The sequence below is a fragment of the Macaca nemestrina genome, chromosome 8 (genome assembly GCF_043159975.1).
Source record: "Macaca nemestrina isolate mMacNem1 chromosome 8, mMacNem.hap1, whole genome shotgun sequence".
Lineage (NCBI taxonomy): Eukaryota > Metazoa > Chordata > Mammalia > Primates > Cercopithecidae > Macaca > Macaca nemestrina.
In genome coordinates, this window is record NC_092132.1 from 59311838 (window position 1) to 59334888 (window position 23051).

Below are 23051 nucleotides of genomic sequence, written 5' to 3' on the forward strand. Positions count from 1 at the left end.
GAGTGAATTATTCTTCACTGAAACGGACTATTCTTCTTTAAGGCTACAGACCTAGAGAGCTGAGACCTGCATGTGCTTCTGGTTAGGCAAATGCTATAATTGCATATTTCTAACCTCAGTTCCTCTCTCTAAAGTGCCATACTAACGTGAGGCATTTTTTTGAATAAGGATCCTTGACAGCCACACTATCAGGCCATCGATATCAAATCGCTGAAAGCCTCAACTAAGGCCAAGTTACATAAAAATGACTTTGTATAGCTTCACTGCCAGAGATTTTTGATATTCTTTGTAAGGACACCTCTGTCATGTAAGACAATCACTCTGGATATCAAAATTTTGTCTTTTGAATGGCAGTGTAATTCTACCAAATTGTTGATATTTCTACTCTTGTCCATTCAGATTTTCTTAGAACTCGGTTTGTTCCAGGCACTGCATACAGCATGGTGGCCACAAAGATGAAAGAGACTGGGTTCCTACCTGTCTAGGACAGTGGAAATAGGCATGTGTGGGAACAAAGCACGTGGACCCAATAGATAATTGTTTTGAAATGTGTACAGAGCATGATGTTAACAGAGACAAAGGACTTCTGACCTAGTATTGCCAGTGTGGTCCCTTCTAAATGATGGATGAATTCTCTATGTATCTAAGATTTAGATGCTTATTCCTAGTAAAGCAGATTGTATTAATAGGCATTTGACAGTAGATGGAGCCATAAGACGTTCAGATGTTAGCACTTTGTAGGTCTGGAGTACTACTAGTTCAAACAGAAGTTTGAAGTTAAAAATTTATTAAGGAAAAGGTACCGTGTATAGAGCTAACATTTTACTTTCACATATATAGTCTTCAAAAACTAAATAAATTGTAGAACTACATTTTAGATGATTACAAAGTGGATTTTTTGTTTAAAAATTATATGTAGATATTACCATACAGCAAAATGTTCAGTGTTTTTTTATATTTTCAAGTTCAATCTTTATTAAACAGCCACTGTCTTCTATGTCAACATGGTATAGGTTATGAGTCAAGAAAGTATTACTCCAAGTAATGAAGCGGTTGCATTCTAATGAGTCTTTTTATTTTCAGAAAACTTTGCCATAAGAACAGATAATACTGGAGCGAAAACATGTACAAAATAGAATTACAATAGAAAAATATTTCTTATTTAAATAAATTCTAACTTAATGAATGAACAATTATTAAATGCTCCTGAGTATTGTAACCTGGGCTAAGTGCTTAAATGACATAAAATATCATTTAGTTTTCGAAGGGAACCTTTGAAATAATTATCATGATTCATGATTCTCTTTTTATGATAGAGGAAACTCAGTCTCCGAGAAGTTAGTAATTTGCAGAAGATCATATTGTTAATAAATGCCAGGATGACTAATAATGTCAGATTGTCAAAGATCAAATGGATGCCTACATGTGAATTTCAACATTTAAATCTGAAAAGCTTCTCATTTGTTTTTCAAATATCTACCCCCTGCTATCTATATTCACCCTTTCTGCTACTTCTATTAAATAAATGTTGGAGCTCCTTCATTTATCTTCCAAATGTTTTATTTTCCTTTTTTTTTTTTTATCACTCCCTGCCCTATTTTAAGTAATTTCCCCAAACCTATCTTCCAAAATTGCTGATTTTCTCAATTCTGTTCAATCTGTTATTTAATCTTTTCATTAAGCATTTATTTCTATAATTCTATTTCTATTTTATTTGGTCAGGTCTTTTTTTATTAGATCTTGCCTTAGGGATCCTATTGGAGAAGAAGTTTAGTGCCAAGGGTTAAATAAAGGTGGAGGTTCTGGAGTCAGACTGCCTGGTTTGCATCCTGACTGTGTGGTCTTGGGTGGGTTACTTAACCTCCTTGGGTCCCAGTCTCCTCTTGTAAAGTACGGTCGTAAAACCTACTCATGGGGTCACTCTGAGTAACAGATGAAATCACAAATGTGAAGCAATCAGCAAGCACTTTATATTAGGTAGGTGCTCAATAAATGTTGACTTTGTTAGGATGCATTCCTTTTATGATTTCTCCATGATCAGAAGTTCTTGAAAAGCAGCCTCTGTCATTTGTTGCATCTTCTGGCTTTCTCTATGGCTACTCATAGAGCATTTGGAAGTTTGTAATTTTTTTTTTTTTTTTTTTTTGAGACAGGGACTTGCTCTGTCACCCAGGCTGGAGTGCAGTGGTGTGATCTCAGCTCACTGCAACCTCCACCTCCCAGGTTCAAGTAATTCTCCTGCCTCAGCCTCCCAAGTAGCTGGGATTACAAGTGCCCATCACCATGCCCGGCTAATATTTTGTATCTTTAGTAGAGATGGGTTTCACCATGTTGGTCAGGCTGGTCTTGAACTCCTTACCTCAGGTGATCCACCCACCTCAGCCTCCCAAAGTGCTGGGATTACAGGCGTGAGCCACCAGGCCTAGCCAGAAGTCTGTAATTTTTGACTGTGAGCTTATCCAAGTGAAATTGTTTTCCACAGATCTCCTGCGGTGCCATGGGTTGCAAAGATGTCCTTATAGGGTGAGGTCACATTTGCCTCTGTGTGTCTGAACCAGCTTTGGTGATAAGTTCTCAGTTTGGGTAGGGTCTCATGTAGACAGGGCCACCTCAGATCCCACACTCACACAGGGTGGGGACTTGATGTTCTGATTTCTAAGGGGTGAATCTCCTTCCACCCAAGGCCCTCTCACACTGTGTCCCTGAGCCCAAAGAACGGGTGGCTCAGTTTCTTGTCTTAGTTCTAGAAACTGAATAGCCTTTTAATGGCTCTCAGATTTAAACTGGAAAATTCCTCCGTTCAGTGCCCCATCTTCCTCCATACTCAGGGGACCATCACACTGTCAAGGGATCAAAGCTGATATCTAGCCCTGAGGCCTTAGATGAACACAAAAGCTCAATGTCCTCTCTGGTTTTGCTTTTGCTTGTGACTCTGGTACCCAGTTCTGGCTTTGTTTAAAACATGCCTAAGTTAAGAAGCTTTTCCCGTTTGTACTAAAGCATACTTTTAAAACATTGCATTCTTAAATGTTATCTAGAATTTTTGTGCTTTTGAAAGAGTGGGATGTTTTTTCCCACTAGCTCAGTCCACCATATGGACTGGAATTCCAGTTTTACCGTTTGAAAAAGAAACCCGGCATTGAGAAAGATAGATTAGATGGAGGTGAAGTGAGTGATGGCTGTTCTTGGGTGGGTAGTGGGGCTTGTCATCTCCCCAGCCTGCCTACACAAATGGAATATTGTCTGCTGCAGTGGTATGGTCCCAACAACAACTTTGCTCTTTTCTTCCAGATAAAGCTCCCTAGAATTCCCACCCTGTCTAGGAATGCAGCTTGGCAGATAAGGCAGGTTTTGTGCCTCCCTTAGGGAATCTCCCTCCACAATTCTATCCCCCATCCCTAGTGACATGACTTGCTCAGTTTGGCCAATGCACTTTGTGAGTTCCTGGAGTATGATCCTTGCTGCTCCCAGCCCCACAAGAGCTCATATAAGTTGTATTCCAGATGTTTCCAACACTTTCTCCATTACTGCTACCCACCCAGGACACAGGGGCCACTAGCACCCACCCCCACTCCCACTCTGCCCTGCCCTCACTTCTCATCTCCCGGCATTCTAATCCTTTCATATCGTGGTCTCCAAAAGCTATGAAGCTAAACAGAAATTGTTCTTTCAGAGTTTTACTCCTGTTTTGACTTAAAAAGCCAAACTTTATATAATATTTAAAGAGGTTTATTTTGAGCCAAACATGAGTGATCATGGCTTGGGATATAGCCTCAGGAGGTCCTAAGAACATGTGCCAAAGGTGGTTGTGTTGCAGCTTCGTTTTATACATTTTAGGGAGACAGAAGTTACAGCAAACACATAAATCAATATGTGTAAGATATACATTGGTTTGGTGTGAAAAGTCAGGACATCCTGAAGTGGGAGCTTACAGGCTACAGGGGCATTCAATGATTTTCTGATTGGCAATTGGTTGAAAGAGTTAAGCTTTGCCTGAAGAGTTGAATTCAGCAGAAAAAAATCTTGAGTTAATAAGATAAGGGGGATTGTGGAAGCCAAGTTTCTTGTTACATAGATGAAGCCTCCAGGTAACAGGCTTCAGAAAGAATACATGGTAAATATCTCTTATATGATGGACCTTAAAAGGTGTCAGACTCTTCATTTAAATCTCTCCTGGATCTGGAAAAGACCTAGAATGTAAAGGAGATTCTCTACAGAGGTGGTTGGAGTGCAGAGAGGGTGAATAAGCCCAGCATAACTATGGGTGAATTGAGTCTGCTGTCTCTTCATGTGGGCATGCCAAGAGTCTTTAAAAGGCTGAAGAGGCGCTTTGCATCTTCTGCTTTGACTGCTCCTCTCTGACTTACAGAACACTTTGCCCTGTGCACCTACTCCTGGCTTTCTCTCTGCTCAGGACTCCTTTCTCCTCCTTAGCTCCTTGACTTGACTCCCCAGTGTTCCATACATAGATGGACCACATACATTCTGAGAAACTGAGCTTCAGATGGATTCTTCCTGATTTCATAGAACCAAGCAAGACCCAATTGGACCACTCTTTTCAGCCTAGCTCTCTATAGTCACCTTTCCCATAATTGCTTCCCACAGTTTTTAAGGCATAACTATAATTAATCTTGATTAATAGCCAACTGATCAAGAAGTGTTTCAGTGTAGTGAATATTTTCTTTAAATAGAAATTTTAAAAGGTGAGTTATGTCCACTGTCTTTGGAAACAACTCTATATTTTAGTAGACATGTCTAGATGCCAAGCTAAATATACATCTGGACCATACGAAGTTGAGCAGCTGATTGCTATCTTATTCCAGAACATTTTCTCCTCTTTTTCCTGGTTAACTGTTGCTCACTTTTTATGTATCAATTAAAATGTTTTCTGAGAGAGACTTGATTGGAATCCTTAGTCTCTGTTTTTGTTTTTTTGTTTTATTTTGTTTTGCTTTGTCCAGAGCACCTATTTCACTATTGCGTTTGTACAATTGGAATTATATACTTGTTTGAATGATTGCTTATTGAGCCCATCTTTTCCTCGATACTGTAAAGTCTATGAAGCTCTTATTTCCTCAGGATCTTACACAGTGCTTGGTACCTGGAAGACACACTAAATATTTATTAAGTAAAGACATTAATGAATCTTGCTCCTTTAAGAAATTGTTCTGCTAACTAACAGCTACGGTTATAGGGAGAAATGGCTCTTTGGGACTAGGGGAATATTTGAAAATATATGTTTGACTCCACTCAAACCTACACAGCTCAAGACCAGTTTGTTTATTAGACAAGAAAATGGCTAAGTTCTAATTATTAATTTGTAAGTGAATGCCCAGTCATAGGAGGTTGATGATGAACTTGAAGCTGAAAACTAAATGGAATTTAAAGGTAATAGGTTCATTGAACCTGGGGTGGGAAAGAAAGCATCTGTTATTTTGTGTATATAAGACTTTATGTTTCACAAGTATAACAAATAGAGAAGCATATGTTGACAGAAGGAAATTGAAATGCAGGGAATAGAAATTGCAATCACAGTTTTCTGTTACAGGGCTTACAATATTGCCAATATTTACTGACAAGCTTTTGGGACAATAAATAACTGAAAAGATAGTGATAATAAAGCAAATAAGAGCAATAATTGTGATATTCATGGAAATGCATGATAGTGCAGACAAGAGTAATTCACTCTCCCTAGGAAAGTCAAGTAAAGCTATAGAGAGAAGGTGACACAAACTAGGTCCTGAAAGATGAGTAGGGGCTCACCACCTGGCAGAAAGAAGAAAGATAATTCTAGGAAGAAGAAATGTATGCATATGGCATGATGATGTTTGGGAACACAGCATTTCTGAAGATCAGAGAGACATTGAGTGTGATGGGGTAGGGGCAGGTGGTGGGCAGTGATAAAAAGGGAGGCTGGGAGGTGAGGCTGTGGCTGGCCTGGGAAGAGCCTTTCATGCTATGCTTTCAGGGATGGCAGTGGAAAAACAGTTTACATTACAAAATAACATGGCAATTAACTACTGGAAGATGATATATTTTCTGACTGGCATATATCTTCCCTTTTGAGGTTTCCACATTAGAAAGTAAGGAAGAGAACTATTTAGCATAAATATGACTGCATTTGTTACTCTGGCCATTAAAAGAGTCTCAAATGCTGTAACCGATGTTGTGCTTCCTCAGCAGAGTTCTGGGAAGAGACAAGTAGCAGTACAGTACAGCAGTTCAGAACATAAAAGTTTGGCTTTAGATTGTCTGAGTTTGAATATTGGCTCTCTCTTGACTAAGTGATTTAACCCCTTAATGCCTCATCTGTGAAATGGACTTGAAAACAGTATTACTGATGACAATAGACACAGGGCACTACTAGATGGGGAAGACAGGGAGGAGTCAGGGTTGAAAAACTAACTGTTGGGTACTATGCTCACTACCTGGGTGACAGGATTAGTCGTACTCCAACCTCACTACCATGCAATATACCCATGTAACAAACCTGCACATTATTCGGAATCTAAAATAAAATTTGAAATTATAAAGAAAAAATATATATATATATATGAATTTTTTTTCTTTTTTTCTTTTCTTTTCTTTTTTTTTTTTTTGAGACAGGGTTCCACTGTGTCACCCAGACTGGAGTGTAGTGGCGTGATCTCGGCTCACTGCAACCTCTGCCCCCTGGGGTCAAGCAACCCTCCCACCTCAGCTTCCCAGGTAGCTGGGATTACAGGCATGCACAACCACACCTAGCTAATTTTTGTATTTTGTGTAGAAATGGCATTTTGCCATGTTGCTCACGCTGGTCTTGAACTCCTGGACTCAAGTGCTCCACTGGCCTTGGCCTCCCAAAATGCTGAGATTACAGTCATGAGGCACCACACCCAGCCTGAAAATAGTATTACTTAACTTCACGGATTTGCATGAGAATTGAAATAATACTTGCAAAACACTCAGTTCAGTGCCTCCCACAAATAGAAATAATAAATATTAGGTAACAAGAGGTCAACATTCAAGATGCATTCAGTACACATCAGAATCCAGTCTCTTATCTCATAGAGCCTAAATCAGTACTCATTCAATCTGAGAGTTATTTCACTGGAACTTCACTGACATCAGAAATAAACTTGTTTTTCTGGGGCTATACTAAATATTCCTTCCCAGAATCTGCACAGAAATTCCAGTGATGGATGAACAACAACTGCTTGGCATGTCAGTCACTCCAAGACTTTGACATCATTAAGGTAATCTAAGTACAGGTAGTTTTGTCTTAACTATTTTTTTAAAAAATAATTAAGAGACTTGAAAACTACATTGTAGTTACTGTAAAGCAAAATAATTGGAGTGACCTTGAAGCAGTCGTTACTCTTGTCATCATGAAAATGATAGAATAAAATGAGCCGAGACACACAAATTAATGGAAGATCATGCATAAGTTTTTACACTACATGGCTTAGAAAATTCAAAGAAAGGTTTTAGTAGCTAGGCAAGAGGAAAAATGTGGATAAGAAAGGCCATGGCAGAAGAGCTTTAAGACAAATGGCTGGTAAGAACAGCTCTTTATCTCTTTCTCTCTGTCTCTCCTTGTCCTCTCCCTGAAGGAGTGGAGAAGGAGAGTGACTGGGGAGGAATTAGTTAAGAGGCTGGCTTAGCATAGCCAAGCACAATGATAAGTTCCAGAAAAAAGGCCCTAGACATCTTAAATTTCTAACAAAGAGAAGAAAAGAAAACAAAATATGCCAGCTATTTTTTTGGTAAAAGGAGTGAAGGGCACCTCTTCACATTTTATTATGAAAGGAAAAATCTTTTTCATACAGCCCATCTCCACTCACTGCTGGGCTGAACACAGAGAAGGGAGAGAAGTAATTATGTGCAGAATACATACTCCCTGGGTGAGCGGGAGCCGGGCATGTACAATTGCAGGTAGAATATTGGAAAATTTCAAGAACAAGAATTATGTTAACTTAGAAAATTGCCTCAAGTCAGGACTTTGAGATGACTGTGGGGATTATGAAAATGAATTATCCCCATATGTGATGATTACATAAGGAACTTGGTAGGCTTGTACTTATATTTCTTAGGCCTGCTGAGGATTGGATCTCCCCACTACATGTTGTCTCTCTCTCTTTTTTATTTTTTTGAGACAAAGTCTTGCTCTGTCATCCAGGATGGAGTGCAGTGGCATGATCCTGGCTTACTGCAGCCTCAACTTGCAGGGCTCAAGCGGTCCTCCTCCCCAGCCTCCTGAGTAGCTGGGACGACAGGCCCACGTCACCACACCTGGTTGATGTTTTGAAAAAGTGTTTTTAGGGTCCAGGAGTGTTGGCTTACACCTGTAATGCTAGAACTTTGGGAGGCCAAGGCAGGAGGATTTCTTGAGCCCAGGAGTTTGAGACCAGCCTAAGCAACACAGTGAGACTGAGACTGAGAGATTTAAAGAGAGAGAGAGAGAGGTCAGCAGTGGTGGCTCACACCTGTAATCCCAGCTTTCTTTATCCTGGTCTCACCGCATTGCCTAGGCTTATATTGAACTTCTGGTCTCAGGTGATCCTCCTGCCTTGGACTCCCCAGATAATGGGATTATAGAAATGAGCCACTGCACCTGGCCTCTTTCTCTCTTAACATTTCTTGATCCTTCTGTTGAATACTTTTAGTTAATATTTCAGGGAGTAAACATTAAAGACACAACCAATGAATAACTAAATCGATGTGCATATGTTTTAGTTTTTACCTACTAGATTTTCAAGTCCTTAAGGGCAAGAAACATGATGTCTCCACAACATTCTATAATTACCAATAATTTGACCTCAAGTGAGTCACGTGAACTGTCTGTGCCATGGTTTCATTAGCTACAAGATACAAATGGTAGTTGCTCCAACATCGTTTATTTCTTGTGATAATATAATGAAATGATACAAGTGAAGTGTATATCATGGTGCCTGACCCATGAGCTCTATTTGTGGATATGTTGCCCAATGTTTGTAAATGCCCCGTTAGACCTTTCAGTCAGAGGGTGAAATCTCTCAAAGATTTTATTGTACTGCCCCTATGAGATTCCTAGAATGCTGTAACAAAGTATCCCAGACTAGATGGCTTATCACAACAGAAACGTATTGTCTCATAGTTTTCATGGCTAACAGGCTGAAATTAAGGCGTTGTGAGGGCTATGCTCCCTCTGAAACCTGCAGGAGAAAATTCTTCCTTGCCTCTTCCTAGCTTCTGGTGGTTTGCTGTCACTCTTTGGTGTTCCTGGCTTGTATCTGCAGCAATTCCATCTCAATCTCCATTGTCATATAGCCTTCTCCCTGCATGTCTTTCTTCCTCCCATAAGACACCATCATACTGGATTTGTGGCCCACCCTCTTCCAGTATGACCTTATCTTAACTAATTGTATCTCCAGTGGTCCTATTTTCAAAGATACTGCAGGTTAGGACTTCAATATATCTTTTTAGGGGGTCACAAGTAAGCCCATAAAACGACTTTATTTTATGTTCATTAATACCTATAACCTATGAATACCTATAACCATCAAACATTAGTTCCAATTAAATAAACCGTGAAAGGGGAGGTTGTTTAGATTGCCCAAGATTATGGAAGATAGAAGTCAAACTCTGCTTCACAGCTCTTTACTAATAAAATACCTAAATGCAGGTATGTGACTGTAGATAAATAAATCACAAATGAAAGGTCAGCTTTTTTGGTAAGCAATTGCTTGATTTACATGTATTTACACATATTGTGTTTATGTTATGGTTGTGTGCTCATGTCAGGCTTGTTTGCAACAATATAGAATGCAATCCCAAAGCAACAACCTGGAAATAAAGTAAGTGGTGTTTTGAACGCAGTCTGGTACAGATGAGGTAGATAAATGTGATGTTGAAGGTTTTTATTGTTTTGCTTTTGCGTGTTTGTTTTTTGAGACAGGGTCTCACTCTGTCACTCAGGGCTGGAGTGCAGTTGCACAATCATAGCTCACTGCAACTTTGGCCTCTTGAGCTCAAGCGATCCTCCCGCCTCAGCCCCTGGAGTAGTTAGGATTACAGGTATGTGCCACCATGCCTGGCCAATTTTTTATTTTTTGTAGAGACAGGGTCTCACTAGTTGCCTAGGCTGGTCTCATAGACCTGGGCTCAAGTGATCCCCCTGCCTTGGCCTCCCAAGTGCTTGGATTACAGGAGTGAGCCACTACTCCCATGCTGTGTGTCTTTTTTTGTTCATTTGTGTGTTCAATAAAGAAGAAAACATTATTTTCCAGGAAAAAGATGACAAAGGGAATCCAACAAAAAGAGCACCTTTTGGGATCTTGGTGAAGTCAGAACCAAGTTACAATGTCTGAAGTTGTAAAAGCACATAGACAGGAAAGCAGTGTCCACATAAAACACGCAAATGACCTGAGCAGTCCCGAGACTTATTATGAATGAGGATACAGAGAGACACTCAGTACCTTTTCTGTGGTTCCTGGGCAGGTATGGTTATTAGAATGTTGGACTCCAGAGCCCTTGCTTGATTAATCATCTCATGCAGCCTCTATCTAGTTGGGACCTGCCTTGCCCCACTGTTTCTACCACCTCATGAAGATTTCTCAGTCCCAGGCTTCACATTTGGGCCTCTCAAGACCCCACCTTCTCAGAGAAGATGTCATTGAGCAACAATATTTTCATTACATCATCCTTGTTTTGTATTTGCATTTGTTGAAGAATACCTCATTTTGATTATACTTTGTAGGAATAAACTTGATTATTTGAAATGCAATTAAAAGCGAAACCTATATGACAGCAAGAATAATTATGGAACACCAGTTGAGCAAGGTTTATGTACAAAACACTGCCTCACTCCTTTTTACCCATCAACCCATCAATTTGATCCTCAGAACTCTTTAGACATAAGGTTAGATATGAGGTACTGTTATTTGTTATTCAGAGATTAGAAAACAGATTCATGAGGTTGGTGCTTTGTCCAAAGTCTACTGAGAAGAGAGTCATTCAGTCTGGAGAGATGTTGAGATCATCTTTGGTCTTAGATGTTTCTGTTCTCTTCTGGAAGCTTACTAGGCCTACAGCTAGTATTGATCATACATTTTGTTTGTTTAGGTCCATTACCTGGCCATCACTGCTGGTTGCTCAGAGTCACATCTCATAGTGCTGCCTGGCTATTCCTGAGGAAGTCTCACATGTGCAGACGATCAGCTCTGGAGTGCATAATGCTGCTGTTATAAATTTGCATTTTCTAGTTGTAGAAATACAAAAATATTCCAAGGAAATGCACACAAAGTGTTTTTGAAAAGCAAACATTTGTGCAAAAATGATGTTTTTCATTTTTCTCTGTGTTGCTGGCTGTATTTCTTTGGAAGGTGATTATTATACTGAATGATTGTTAGCACAGAACGTCAAGGCCATCACGATCTCATCTTATGCAGTCAGCATTTCTATTGAATTACAAATGTGGCATTCATATTCTCAAACCATTTTTGTCTTTCTGGCATTTGCCTGAAAGACTGAGTTCCGTTGCTTGTTTTAATAATCTATCTCTCTTTGACATATAATAATTCAGATCTTCCTTTATGTGGAAAGATGAGCATCCCTCCTGTGATGAGATGCTCACCGCCATTTCTGACCTAGAGGTAGGGTCGTAGCAGGTAGGGGTGGAGTGTGGGGCTCTGGGTCTGACATAAGGTCAGAATCCCAACTCTGCTTCTGTGCTCAAAATTGCTTAACTTCTTTTGTTCTTGGTTCACCCATTAGTAAAATAAGGATAATAGCAATTATACCTGTTTCTTAGCATTTTAGTGAAAATTAAAGGAGATTGTTTGGGGGGAAAATGCTTTTCCTTTTCGGTACTCTCAGAACACTTCTGGTTACCAAAACATGGGGATTTCTCCCTTACCACACAATTCTCCAATTCTTTGCAGACACCAACTGGGTGTCCTACAATTTGTAAACCAAAATTAAAATTCTAACCTTCCCAGCAGGCTGAATGGAACCCTTCTTGCCCAATGGTACCCCAAAGAAACCTGAAAAACTAGTTCAGGCCATGTTGTGAAATGGGGTGAATATGCTTCATTACACCCTCATCCCTTTGGAGCTTAGACACAACTGACCAGCATTAACATTAAAACAGATATCTTAAAATTCACAAAACACACTCTGTAGCAAGAGATACCAAATTCTGACTCTGGTATTGCATCACATGACAGAAAACAGGCCCTGAAGGGAATCAAAGTAATTTTATCCTCAAATTTATTTATTTAACATGAGAATCTCTTTCCCTTGCTAGGTCTTTTCAGCAAAGTCTGACACCTTTTAGGGTCAAATAAGAGATATTCACCATCTATTTTCTCTGAAGCCTACTACCTAGAGACTTCATGTACATGACAAGAACCTTGGCCTCCACACCTCATTTATCTAAACTTAAGCACTTTTTCTGCTGAATTCAGCTCTTCAGGCAGAGCTCACCTTTTCCAACCAATTGCTAAATATTTGAATCCACAGATGACCTAGAGCCCCTGCTTTGAGATACCCTGCCTTGCCAGCTCAAACCAATGTATACCTTACATGTGTTGATTTAAGTCTTTTCCTATAATTTCTGTCTCTCAAAAATGTATAAAACCAAGCTATAACCCAACCACCTTGGGTACATATTCTCAGGACCTCCTGAGGCTATGTTATGGGCCACAGTCCTTAACCTTGGTGAATTAAAACTTTAATCTGATTGAGACTTGTCTCAGATACTTTTTGGTTTCCAAATTCAATTAAATTCTGACACTAACATAAGTTAGTGCACACCCTCACAGGTGAAGGGCTCAGGCCCATATGACTGCCTCCATGTAAGATGCTAATTGCAAGTAGTGGGTTTCCAGGTTACCCACAACTTCTGATGGACCATTTACAAACTGGAGGGTCTCATAACCCCCTTCTTGGGTTTGAGCATTTGCTAGAATGGCTCACAGAACTCAGGGAAACACTATCTTTACCTATTTTACTATAAAGGATGCAACTCAGGAACAGGCAAATGGAAGAGGTATATAGAGCAAGGTATGGGGGAATGAAACCACCTTTGCAAAGATTATGTTACTAAAACACCACAGGTTTGTCCTAGGTCCAGTTGCTTGCCACAATGACAGCCAATCACTGAGACAATGAGTATTGCCAGGAAAGAAGGCTCTAATCCAAGGCTACAGAAGAGGAGATGGGAGGTCAGACTCAAATCCATCTCCCTGACCAACTAAAATTGGGGTTTATATAGCAGGGAAGGAACATAACTACATGTGTGTAAACAGGAATTGGGTGGGGGTGAGTAAGGAAGAGGAGTTAATTAACCAACATGAAGCAGATGGTCAGATAGGCAATCATGACAGGTGAGAGATGTGGCATCTTATTGTTCAGATTCAGTGATCTGGTAAGTTTCAGTTTCTTGATACTATCTGGGAGGACTGATGGTTGGTTTCCTGAGAAAGGGACTCAGATAAGATAAATGTAACTTTCTTAAGTTTTAAGATTGGAAGTATCAATTTCTATGTTTATTCAAAATAAACCATAAACATCACTTCTATGGGAGAATTGGGCCAGTTTCAGTCTCCCCTATTTATCAGTTCCTCAATCATGTGGAATCTGATCGTTCATCCTTCTGGCTGCTTCATGCTAAGGAAGAGCATTGTGGGTAGTTCCATGCCATGGGTGATCATGTGACCACTCAGGAATCAGAGGTTAATCTAATATCATGATTTTCTTCAGAAGTACATTTTTTTTCCTCTCCAGTCCACAACTTTCACCAAAGACAAATCACAGCAGGACCAACCTACCTGCAAAATAATCTTCAGTCCCACTATACTGGGCCTGATTACCCACATGAAGTACAAGAATCACTGTCCATAAAGGCTCTTCTAAATTGACTTTTCTTAAACCTCTCACAAGGCCATTTTAGTCAAAGCCCTGGGAAAATAACCAGTTCTTCCAACTGTATCCCATTATGAAAGAAAACAAATTTTTATTGAACTTATGCAAACAACCACATTGTCATGAATTGAGAATATTCACAAATAGTTTATGAATTCTGGAGAAATTAGGCAGAAAGAGGAATATGACTCAAATTCTGCATACTCTACTTATTTGCTAAAGGCTATAAATAGCTCAAAGAAAAAATTCTGTAGACTATGAAAAGCGAAAGAATCAGCAATGTTTCAAAGAAAAAAAGCCATTATAAAGTATTTCTGCCTCCATTAGTTCAGTCCATGCAATCAACTTCTGCTCTGCTCCATATTGGATTTGTAAATGTTATCAACACATCCACCTTTCAATTAGAGTCCTGGACATTTTTCTCTAGTCCAGTGGTATAATCTCCAGTTACGAGAAACATGCATTGAAGAGTCCTTTTCATGAACTCTCCCAAAGAAGCAAGCCCTGGACTATAGCTGATTATAAACTGCTTTTTGCAAAGAATCAAAGCAAAACAATTGTGGATGACAAAAGTTTCAGGACAGACACAATTGACAAAGAAATTTGGCATATAAAAATTTATATTTTTGTGGCATATAAAAATTTAATGTAATAATCATAATTATTACTGACAACATATGTTAAGACATATCAGGATTTTAGGAATCTCATAAAATCCTGAGACACATTAACAGCACATCTATATAAATATAACCCAAAGAAAGTTAAATACCACCTCACATTGACGATGCTTCCTGTATAACTTTAACAGAACAAATAATCCTAATATGTCTCTCTTGAACTTTAGGAGACCCAATATCCAAAAAAAGTTAGAGTAAGGTCAAAATGATGAATTTAGAAGTTGATATTTTGCTTTTGGAAAGTTTGTCAAATGTCAAAGGCTTAAGACACTTGATATCACAAAATAGATTTGCAGGTCACTATAAAATAGTCATTCATTTGGCCAAAATGATAAAAACATATACTTTTTGATAAAGATGAAACTTAGTTTTCCAAACAATAAGACCTAATACAGACAACATATGGCCAGCTAAATCTGTCTTCTCCCCTCCATTTTGTTCCCCGGCAGTTTACTCAAAAGTTAAACAAAAATCTCTTATTAATATTACACAAAAATTTTGTTCAAAAGAGAAAATGAAATTTTACATTTGTATGGTGTATTATTAATGTTAAAGCTAATTTTAATAAAGCTTTATAAACAAGTCTATCTAATTTTAATCAGTTTGACCATAAGGTAAGATTTCCAAAAACCTTTTATAACCTTTTACAATTTTTTTTTTTTTAAAGAGCAGATTGATGCTTCAAGAAAACCCTATTATACCAGCACTGGCCTTGCATCAGTGTACTTTTGATATTAATGTTTAATTTATAGAGAAACTGTGAATTAATTTCATCCCTCAAAATCTGCCCTTACAATCTCACATGCCCATGTCTCCCATGATAATTCCTGGGCCTAGAGGGATTGAATAGTTTTAATTTTTGGCTTTGTGTGAAAGCAGTTCATTTTGATTGTTACCTTCTCCTGGGTCTGAAGATAAGGCTTTGGTGTGAATGTTCAAGATTTAGAAGGAGTAAGGGAGTAAGTGCCTTTTTTAGACCCTGGAGTCAAAGCCTTGTAACTTTTCAACAGAAGGACTAGGTAATAGGACATTTATACTGTGGAAAGTCCTATCATTCTCTCTAACATGTCACAAATTAAAACACTGTGACTTAGTGTCCAGTAATTACTGCCCACAGCACTTCAAACCACTGTACTAAAGTGGTGAGGTTATTTCTTGCATGTGTCTAATTGCTAGCAACCTAGTGACAGAACTGAAAAAAAAGCGTAAAAAAAGTGACAGCTCCTATGACAACTTATCAAAGAAAGACAACTAACTTTTCTCTTTATCGCTTAAAAAATGGTAAATGCAAATATCAGTTTTAGAAATTCAGCAGAGGATAAATAATCAATTTTCACTTAAATACTATACAACCAAACAGGGACCTAGTAAGAATAAGCACAGAATAATTTCATTTCGGCTCTTTTAAAAGAGTACCATCACACATTTTCAAGAATGGTTTCTACTGACAACTTATTAGGTAACTTTTGCCACTGGAATCTTTAAACCAATGCAACACTTGTACTTATTTTGTTTTTGAGTATATATCTGAAGGCCTAATGGTAATAAAGGCTTGGGATCAAAAGTCACTGAAAAGTCTCATATTTTTCATTACTACTTAATTCAAGTGCATGTCACTTAATTTTAATAATGGTAAACACAACTAAAGTAATTTGAGAGAAATCCCAGTTAATATGATTTTCCTAAGAACAAAGCCAATATTTCCTGAACATTAAAACTTTGTTCCCATACCACAATTTTCTTCTCATCACCTAAAGGAAAAGACTCGAAATCAACTTAAATTATTGATTGAATTACATTTCAATGGAAAGAAACATAATTTAAACAATTCTACTCCCACCTTCTTTACCAAATAACAAAATAAATATTATACTATTTCTATTCTGAACATTAAAAATAAGTCTTTTATTTGAATTTTTTGCCAGGAAACTTAAGGCTCTTATAGTTCTCTAAATCATCAGAGGTAAGCAAAACCAATCCAGTTTTAAATAGCTGGTATGCTTGATAATTTTTTTTCTTTTGGAGGCTTGACAAAGATTCCTTAGGATTTTAGATAAACAGAGCAAATACTGAACTGTTGGAAATGCCTAAGAAACAAAATGAATATTCACAGAACCAAATACACACCTTAATTTAGAAACTAAAAAACATTGACAGTTTTATATATGTATATGTAAGTAAGACCCCAAGGAGAACAAACAGCAAGTAAATGAAAATTAAAAGCAAAAGTAAACAGGAAAGTAACCCCAATTTTTTCTCCTACTCAATTGACTATGGAGACTGCAGTTGTTACCCAGAGTCTAAAAAGCAAAGAAAAAAACAAACAAAAAAACCCCATGATGGATATCCTGTTCCTTATACACAAAGTAATGTCTTTAAGTCTACCAATACCACTACATATTTTGTACAATTAAGAAAATCACTTTAGACCCATGACCACTAAGTGCATTAGTGCTAGTACTTACTATCTATGCAGAATAGCAGACACAGTGTGAAACAAAGCAATGTGGCAAGTATGTAAAATGTGACTCCATGTTAAATGTAGCTTCATGCTTAACTGTATTAAAAAATAATTGCCAAACTGCCAGTGTATTTCTTTATAATATTTCTCAATTCACTTTCATCAAGACTAAGAGTTTTAACTATGAGCAACATTAATTAGCCAGATTTTTTTTATTTTCTATTGGGTTTTAAAGAATATTTTACTATCTAAATCTTTTCAACTTTTATTTTCTCTGCATGTATGCAAAGATAGACATACAGAGAAACAGACAAAAAAACTACATGTGACATGCACAGACCATCTATGGCACGCTTGGACTTTCTGCTTTGTCCTAAGTTTTCTCTTGTTTAAAATAACCTTTCTTACCAAAAATATATCTTTATATTCATAACTTTCTTTACATTTTTGTCACTTGTTTGCTGGTTCCTTTCTACCCTGTTTTATAAATAACATTTCCAAGTCTCTAATTTGAATGAATCTTTAGATAACTTTTGAATAAGACAAAATTATTCCTTTTTTTCAATAAAGACATATATTATTTGACACATTTTATGTACAAAACTACATATTAACTACAATTCTTATTGTTAGTAACCTTAAATTTTAGTGTAAACCTAGGAAGCAAGAACTCTGAAACTGTCTATTAGATATTAGCATTTTATAGATAAGAACCATACCACAATTTTAAAAAACATGTTTCCTTGTATCATAACACTTTCTCAACTGGAAATGACCCAGACATTCAAGGAGTATCAAAAGTAATTTTAAGATTTTAAATTACACAAAAAGTTTACCCACAAGCATTTATCCTATTTACATGTACTAAATTCCTTCATTTTATAAAAATTTATCTAGATTACTTCTAAAAACTGAGATATTAGACAAAGCTAGTCATTTAAAATTATTTCCTTGTTAACCATTTTTACAGTCTGTGAAGAGCAGGTGCTCACCTAAGTAAGAACCTTAAAATTAAATATGTAGGTATTTTTTCCAATAACTAAGAATATTCAGTTGTTTTTATTAGACTAACATCATTAAACTAGTCTCATTTATCAACGAAGGCACACAAAGATCATTTTGTTTTGAATGGGTTTATGGTTTTACAAACTTCTGTGCCAAACACTGACATCTCAAAATATCTAGCAGAGACAAAGATAAAACCCAGACAAAAATGTATCCTAACATTTCTGATGATATTTCTATTTTCATCTTACCAATAATTTTAAAGCTTGTTTGTTTATGAAAGATTTATTTAAGTCATATGAACTTGACAATGCTTGGACACATTTACTTAATTTATGAGTGTTCTTTTATTTATAAGCCAATTTGGTAGATTAAACATATAACATAACATAACAAATGTACATACACATAAACACATCTAAATATGTACACACATATACAAACAGAGGTCCAATAGCTTTTACTTCAGAACTCTAGCCATACAATCTCACTGGTCTTAGAAACACATTCACATGGCTAAACTCTGTTTGCTCCAATAGGTAATTCAAAGGATGTTGTGAACCAAAATTTTGAGCAAAGCAGTTTCCATGGCGGTTTGGTTTTTAAAGGTCAAACTTCCTCAGTGTCCAAAGAACACTGGAGTCAAACAGCACCACAGAAGAATATTGCATACTAACCAGGCCCGACCTTGCTTGCATAAAAGCCTTGATACATGGAACTCCATCCCACTTTCCCATTCAATAGCATAACCCACAGAAAGGCCAAACTTCTCCAGATTATAAAAAATGTTGAAGCCAAGCAGTATTACCAAAGGATATCAGTTTATCAAATTCTGATTTCCCATGGCTATACTGACACACACACACACACACACATACACACACACAAAATCACAAAAACACAATCCAATGGCTGCAGCAACCAACAAGCCCCAAGACTGTTCAAACTGAAACAGTTATGGTACTTTCCTCTCTCAATCAGCTGGGCTTGTTTAACACGCAAATGGAAACTCCTGTAGAATTATCCAAATAGAAAGAAGCAGATCCCGCTGTCCAGTACCCACAAAATACATTCACTTGCCTGGATGCACACACAACTGCAAACAAGCCTCCAAGAGTGTCCAAACTGAAACAGTCAGGATACTTCCCTCTCTCAGTCAGTCAGGGTTGTTCAATCTCCAAATGGCAATTCCTTTAAAAATCTCCCAAATTGAGAAGAGCAGATCCTGCAGTCTGGGCCCACTAAGGACACTCTCCTATCTTGATGCAGGTGTCAAATTTCAAAAGCTGTTCTTCCTAAGCAGTCAGGAACACGGTTGGGGCTGGCATTTTTTAAAAGTTTATTTACATTGGCAGGGTCAAATACAGAGACCAAAATCCAACTACAGGTAAAGAAGGGCCAGACAGCTGCTTAGGAGGCCTTCTGAAATTCTCTTGACCCATGACAGCTGAGCCATGACAATGCATTCTCAGTCAGGGAACCAAAATCTGTTACCACAACACCAGGGGTTTGGTCTAGGTCCCGTTGCTCACCACACAGAAAGCCAGTCACTCAGTATTGTCAAAGAAGAAGGCTTTAATCAAGCTATGCAGCCAAGGAGATGGGAGATGAGTCTGAAATCCATCTCCCTGACCAACTAAAATTGGGGGGTTTTATAGCAGGAAAGGAATGTAACTACACATAGGTAAACAGGAATTAGGGGGGGGTAATGAAGGAGCTGATCAACAGGAAGCAGGTGGTTGCTTAGCCAGTCATGATGCTTGAGGGGTCTGGCATCTTATTGTCCAGATGTGGTGATCTGATAAGTTTCAGTTTCTTGACACTACATGGGAGGCCTGATGGTTGGTTTCTTAAGAGAGGAACTCAGATAAAACAAATGCAACTTTTAAGTTTTAAGATTGAGAGTATCAATTTCTATGTTTAGTCAAAAGAAACAATAAACATCAGTTCTATGGGACAATTGGGCCAGTTTCAATAACAGTGAGAAAATTATGACAGTGAGAGATCTGACCTAAGCAACTCCATCTTGCCTTTAACCTCTGAGCTACCTTTGTTCCTTTCTGGGTGTATGCCATACTAACTTTGAGAGGAATTTTGTTTATAGTTTAAGACAAAGATGATAATAGCCCCCCCGCCGAAACAAATCCTCCCTTGCTTGAAAACCAGATCAGCTTTGTAAAACCAACAAATTAGCCTCAAGATTAGAAATTATGTCCCAGGAGTCAAAGAGCCAGAGGCCACAAGATCACTAGCCTCCCCAGTTGCTTGTACGGATAACATCATTATTGTAAAACCCAAGTTTAGTATTTGAAATTGATATGGTTTGGCTCTGTGTCCCCACCCAAATCTCATCTCTAATTGTAATCCCCTTGTGTTGAGGGAGGGATCTACTGGGAGGTGATTGAATCCTGGAGGCAGTTTCCCCAATACTATTCTCATGATAGTGAGTGAGTTCTCATGAGATCTGATGGTTTTATAAGTGCTTGACAGTTTCTCTTTCACATGCTTTCTATCTCACCTGCTGAGATGTAAGACATGCCTGCTTGTTCTTCTGCCATGATTGTAAGTTGCATGAGGCCTCTCCAGTCATGCAGAGCTGTGAGTCAATCAAACCTCTTTCCTTTTTAAATTACCCAGTCTCAGGTATTTCTTTACAGCAGTGTGAAAACAAACGTACAGAGGTAATTTTCAGACCCTGAATTCTGATTAATGAACTGGTACCACCCAGATCAATAAACTGGCTCGTCCTGTATTATGGCCCTCTAACCAGGAACTGATTCAGCATAAGAGGACAACTCCAATCCCAGTGATTTCATTCCCAACCCAACCAATCAGCATTCCCCATTCCCTAGCCCCCTGCCTGCGAAACTCTCTTTGAAAAACCCTAGCCTCTGAATTTTCAGGGAGACTAATTTGAGTAATAATAAAACTCTGATTTCCTGTTTAGTTGGCTCTAAGAGTGTTAAACTTTTTATTTATTGTAATCCCCCCATCTTGATAAATTGGCTCTATCTGGGCATCAGACAATATGAACCTCCTGGGCAGTTGCAAAAAGGGGTGCAAAACTTCCATGCCCTGTCCCGGTGTGCCACACCTTTGGCAACTAGAACCTTCCTAAATATCTACATTTTTGGCAACTGGAAGCTCTTTGAACTCTAAGTTTTGGGTTTTTTGGAGTCTTCATTACATAGGCATGATTGATTAAGCTATTGGTCCTTAGTGATCAACTTAAACTTCAGCCTCAGTTGAGGCTGAAAGTTCCAGCCCTCTAATCACAAAGTTGGTTCCCCTGGTAACCAGCCCCCAATCCTGAGGCTCTCCAGGAACTCCCAGCCATCAGCCATCTCATTAGCTTACAAAAGGATGCTTATCACTTCAGAGATTCAAGGATTTTAGGAGCTGTGTGCCAGGAAATGGACTAAAAGCAAAATATATATTTCTTATTCTATCACAATATCACAAAATAGTGCATTCAAAGGGCTTAGCACAGTGCTAAATAGTAAGTCTAGAAAAAATATTAGTGAATAGTACCTTCACAGTTACTTCTTCTCTCAATTCAGAAGCCACAGGGCTTGTATTCTAAATGCTTTATAATTATTTACTGAGAACTTTTACCCATAGAGATGTCTTAAGAAATCTTGAATCAGTTTTATGAATTAATCTCAAAGTGAATTTAATGAACACTTAGTGACCATTTCTAGGACATCAGGCACTCTGCTCAGTCCTGAGAGCAGAGGCAACAAATCATGATGAATCCTGTTCTCAAGGATTCTTTCAATGTCTCAAAGGAGACATTTACAAAAACATGATTATAAATTGTAGGTGCAAGGATATAGGGTTGCAGTAGGAACAGGGGGAGTGCCATTTAGTTCTGACTACAGTTCCCAGGGCAAGATCACACACTTGGTGAAGACACAGACCCTTCCTTCTCTCCCTTGTCTGGTGTATCATTCATTCTCATCACATTTGCCTTGTAAACATTTCTTGTCACCCTATGCCACTTCAGTGTCCTAGTTCAGAGGCTCATCGACTCTGGTCTGGACTAGTGCAATGGTCCCTGTGTAATCTCCAGGTGTGTCCAATCCATTGTCAAAAATAAAACATTGGTCTGGATTAGTAAGAAGAGGCTTTATTCAAAATGATTATTGCAAGATGGCGGGTAGTAGGGAGAATGGAAGGAAGGAATTATTGCATCAGGGAGGTGATTGGATCATGGAGGTGGTTTCCCTCATACTGTTCTCATGATAGTTATAATAAAGAGAATGCTCTGACCATGAGATCTGCAAACATCAAAAGAATCTCTCTTTCAGGGGGAGGAATAAATAAGGAGAGAGAACCGGGTGCAGGAAAATGAAATAAAAGAGAATGGCCTGAGTGGACAGTAGACCAGAGTGTGTTGTAATGCCAGCCAGTTCTCAGTGTAGGGGGAGGTTGCTAAGGAGGGTTGTGTGCTGGTTGAAGCTGAGGGTGGGTCAAAGTCAGGGAGTAGGCGGGGAGGAGAGAATCTTCACCAAATATTAAATGAGGTTTGACTAACAAGCATTTTGTTCTGGTTTGTCACCGGGGAAAAACATTTACCTAATTATTTCTGAGGCAAAAAATGGGAATTTGAAGGGTCTGTGTCTGGCTTTGTCATAGGTAAATTAGAGTGATGGTGGAGACACATATGAGTATTATTTAAATTATATAGGGACTCGTTTCCTTGTAGTAAGCTGTCTCCAGAAAACAAAAGGGATTCCTGCATCCCTAAACCATTACTATTTTCAAGGAACACAGGGCTCAGGCAAGTTCAATGTTGTTACCATCTTCTACTCAGCCACAAGAACTTTCTTTCTGAATGCAGGTATGGTCAAGTGAGTCTTTATTTACCATAGTTCCATGGCTCTCACCACAGGATAAAGTCCTTCTTAACGGCCCTTGCATACCTCTCCTGCCATATCTCCAGCCTTGCACTCCAGCAACCCCAAACTGCTTGGAGAGTGTGGTCTATGCCATGAGATTTTCAGCCTCTACACCTTTGC

At 38.4% G+C, this 23051-nt stretch overlaps 1 protein-coding gene across 1 annotated transcript in view; it reads left to right on the forward strand.

Moving 5' to 3' along the window:
* LOC105477148 (protein serine kinase H2) overlaps window positions 1-23051 on the forward strand; it is a 94706-nt gene that overhangs the window by 37042 nt on the left and 34613 nt on the right. The window lies entirely within an intron of this gene.